Consider the following 4,151-nt stretch of genomic DNA (forward strand, 5'->3'; position numbering starts at 1 on the left):
TACCTTCCCTTCGTGTCGTCCGTCGTCGAGTCTACTATATATATATATATATATATACTCTGTAGTAAAATTATATATATATATATATATATATACTCTGTTGAAAAATTAAAGAGTTTCTACACTTTTTAAGAGAGTTTTACCTGAAAAATCAGTATCGAAAATATCTGTAAGATTTTACATTTACAATATCAATTGTTTTTAGAATTTAAGAATTAAATAAAAAGAATCATTCATTTTGAGAGTTTGAGCATAAGGCTTGCCACGCTTATGACAAACTTAAATTGTATGGGTCTTCTACAATAAGCCATTAGTTATATAAATCATACATAAATCATACATATATAAGTCAGAAACTAAAAATTGATCAATCATAGTCGTCAATTTTTAGCTTTTGACTTCTAATTTATGATTAATGGTTTATTGTAAAAAGCTCAATAGACGTGAAGGTCTGAGCACAAGAATTGTCGTAACATTTGCTTAGAGACTTAAGTTGTAGATGTAAATAACAAGCTTTGGCATATGACGGTGGTATTTGGTTTATTGCCATTTCTTGGAAATATGGCAAATTGTACGTCATACGTGAAAACTTGTGCGTTTCTTATGTACAACTTGAGTCTAATGGTAAATTTGATTGGAAGCACTGATGCGCACTGCTGCATATTAAAACCGTTGTGATTTAAAATGTGTAATAAAAATAAAATACAAATATTTCGAATTATTAAAATACATATTTTATCTAATAGCATCAAATATATTGAATATTTTACGATATATTTTACGATATATTTTAATTGATTTCTTTGTTTATTTATAAATTATAAACATATATTTACGTTATTTTATGTATGACAGTTTTAATGTGCACAAGTGCACACTGAGTAACCAATCGAATTCGCTGTAAGTGTCATAATTCTTGTGCTCAGACCCTAAGATTGTTTTTTTTTTTCAAAATTTACTCAATTTAAATCAAAGGGATATTATAGATAAATAGAAATGAAGGCTAAACCAATATGTCAATCAAAAAAACGAAGACTCATTAAACCTTGATGATTGCACCAAATATCGCGGCTATCGTGATAAATTGTGACACATAATCGTTAAAATATGACGTTACCGTGATTCTACAATGAATCAATCGGAAGTCCTAAGTAGTCCTAATGCTGATTTTACAAGTCGATAGTTGATAGTCAGAAATCTTAAGTCTTAGGCCCAGTTGCACCAATGTTATTTTAATTTTAAGCTTAAATCTCTCTTTGTTCTCTTTTCGATTTTAAAACAAGATAGAATTTTAAATTTCGAGTTTTATGTTACGATGTTAGTTATACAGTAAGTTGTTAACCTCGACTAATGGAAAGAAATAAAGTCAAATTTGGTCAATCTTAAGAAAATTGGTTAACTGTGAGTTATGGAACTGAAGACTACTGATTTTCTTAAGATTGACTAAATTCAACTTTATTCCTTCCCATTAGTCGAGCTAAATGACTCGCTGTACAAGTAACAACTAATAGATGTGAAAACTCAATCACCTATTTAGGTTAAGACTTAAAATTTCTGATTACCGACTCATTGTAGAATTAGCATTATGGGCCTTCTACAATAAGCCATTAGTCATAAATCAGAAATTAGAACCTAAAAATTGATCAATCACAGTCGTCAATTTTTAGCTTTTGACTTCTAATTTATTAACTAATGACTAATTATTTATTGTAGGTCTATTAGTCTTAATCAATGATATCAAACATTGTCTACATAAGATCATAACAGCTAATAGCGAAACAGAATGTTAGGGTCAAATAACATCATTTTTTTATCATGGAGATAATGAATTCGAAAAAAAAATATTACCGAAGGTGATAAAGTTCGGCAGCTATCAATTGACCTCATGATGCACGTGGATTTCCTAACCTCATTCTCATTGACTATCATATCGCTAAACAAGCATTGTAATCATTAAGAGTTGAATTAAGTCTTACGACGAGCTTACAATAACTGTTACGACGAGCATTATGATCATCATAATAAGGAAGTTACGATGGATCTAGATGGGCCTTTAGATAAAACAATTTATAAGACCAAAGTTAAGACAGATTAAAATTTCCGATTACAAACTATTGACTCGTTGAACCTTGGTAATGCGTACAACGTGAGGCTAAGTCCATACTCTTCCTTAAGAAGTCTTGCTTTAAAAGTAAACCATAAGCTATGAATTATAAGTGATGATATATCGTCACAGAACTTGATACTTTCAGACTGTAAGAGTTGGGTTTTGCTCAATCGTTTAAGACTAACAGTTAAAGTCTAAGACTGCACTAAAACAATTTACAGACAAAAATTATCACTTAATCTATTTCGACTTATGACTTAAAATCTGTTAAAGCAAGATGGACCGAGCATGATACCAAGTACTGTAATGATCCTGGAACGTCTATCACATCTAGCCATATGTCGCGGATACAAAGCGTTATGGGATATCATAAATTGGAAATATCGGATGTCCGACAAAACATGAAAATGTAGCAACAATCTCATGTATGATCGTTTATTTCCTTTAAATTATAAAAACCACAATGAGACACTTACCTGTGATCACGACATATAAGAACACGACAAAAGAAAAGAGTGACTCAGTGTTACCAAATTTAATTCTAAACTTCTAAATTCCTTCTAGATGCTTCAGCTACTTAAAGGCGCCTTTACAGCATCAAGCGTCGATGAAATCCTTATGGAGTGGTTCCATGATGCGAAATTGGCACAATGTGGATTGGTGGAGCGTTCGTGATTGGATGTGTCGAATTCCCACTTGGATGTTATGTCCTTATTTAACGTTTGATAAATAACAAAAATGGAGTAATATCAGGATGATATACGAGTGACGATCTGAATATAACCCTAGTAGGATAATTAATTAAGTTTCCAGATAAATATAGAGGTCAATATAGTTAAAATACGAATGTCGTATAAATAGTAAAATACGAATGTCGTAAATATAGAAAAGCGAAAATGTAAATCAAAATCAAAATAAGTATACAAAACGAAATCAGCAATATACATATGTATGTGTGATTTCCGATGCAAAAATTCATTTTCCTATGTCCCATTGAGCGGAACTTGCAGATGCGCAATCAATGCGAGCCAATGACAAATGCTATTCTAGTAAATCTAATGAAAGACATGATCTATTCTTGCGATTGGTTAGAGCCAATTACACAAATTTCGTTCAATAGAACATTAGAACGTTCAATAGAACATAGGAAACACATTTTAGCGAAATGGAATCGGCGGAATGAGGCCAAAAGTATCAATTACGAACATTCTGTCAATTCCGCATTGCGCCAATTGTTGCGTCATTGTTCTTGTAATAAATCGTATTTTAAGAGTATTTTAAAATAATTTGATGCTGATTGATATGATGGAATTGCGTCGAGACGAATGAAGCAAAATGACAAAATCATAAATATAGATATCAAGATCAAAAAAACAATGATGCATTATGTGCGATTTCAGTATGTCCTTTTCCGCATTTTTCCATCATGTTAGTTTTGTGTGCTATGTTCACTCGATGCGGAAAAATGATAGTAACACTTCAAAAGATTGTTATGAAATTGTAAATATTAATTAAAACGTTAAATACTACAATAGTGATAATTGTTTTTACAATTTGAAAAATTATATTTTATTTTAATAAGCAAATTATTAACATAAAATTAGTTAATAAATTATATTTATGCTGGATACATCTTTGACATCATATGAATATAGCACAAAATTTACGTAATGAAAAAGTGTGGAATAGCGCTGATTGATTGTTTCAATGACGCATTCTATATTCCGCAGTCCTATTCCGGACCGTGTGATTTCACTTTTAGGATGAAATCACACGATGCGAAAAATTACTGCGGAATTAGTATAATTATTGTAATTATAAAATATTAAATAATTTTATTAAATTAAATAAGATAATAATTTTTTTATACATCTAAAATAAAAATAATCAACTTAAAATACGAAAAATAAATAAAAGTTTAATCTTAATATAACAGTAATTTAAAATAAAACAAATATGTTTATCAATATTATACATATTTTACAATAATATTACACATATAAATGCCTATTTTGTATATATATATATATATATATATATATAA

General features: G+C 29.7%; 1 protein-coding gene across 1 annotated transcript in view; it reads right to left on the bottom strand.

Annotated features, from left to right (window-relative positions):
* Positions 1-2,633, bottom strand: part of LOC105624028 (ubiquitin-40S ribosomal protein S27a) — a 33,362-nt gene extending 30,729 nt beyond the window's left edge. Inside the window, exon 1 of the mRNA XM_012205395.1 lies at positions 2,584-2,633. The gene's annotated coding sequence lies outside the window, so the exon portion shown is untranslated. The remainder of the gene's footprint in view (positions 1-2,583) is intronic.
* Between the last annotated feature and the right edge of the window lie 1,518 nt (positions 2,634-4,151).

This window comes from Atta cephalotes, assembly GCF_000143395.1.
Source record: "Atta cephalotes unplaced genomic scaffold scaffold00071, whole genome shotgun sequence".
Taxonomy (NCBI): domain Eukaryota; kingdom Metazoa; phylum Arthropoda; class Insecta; order Hymenoptera; family Formicidae; genus Atta; species Atta cephalotes.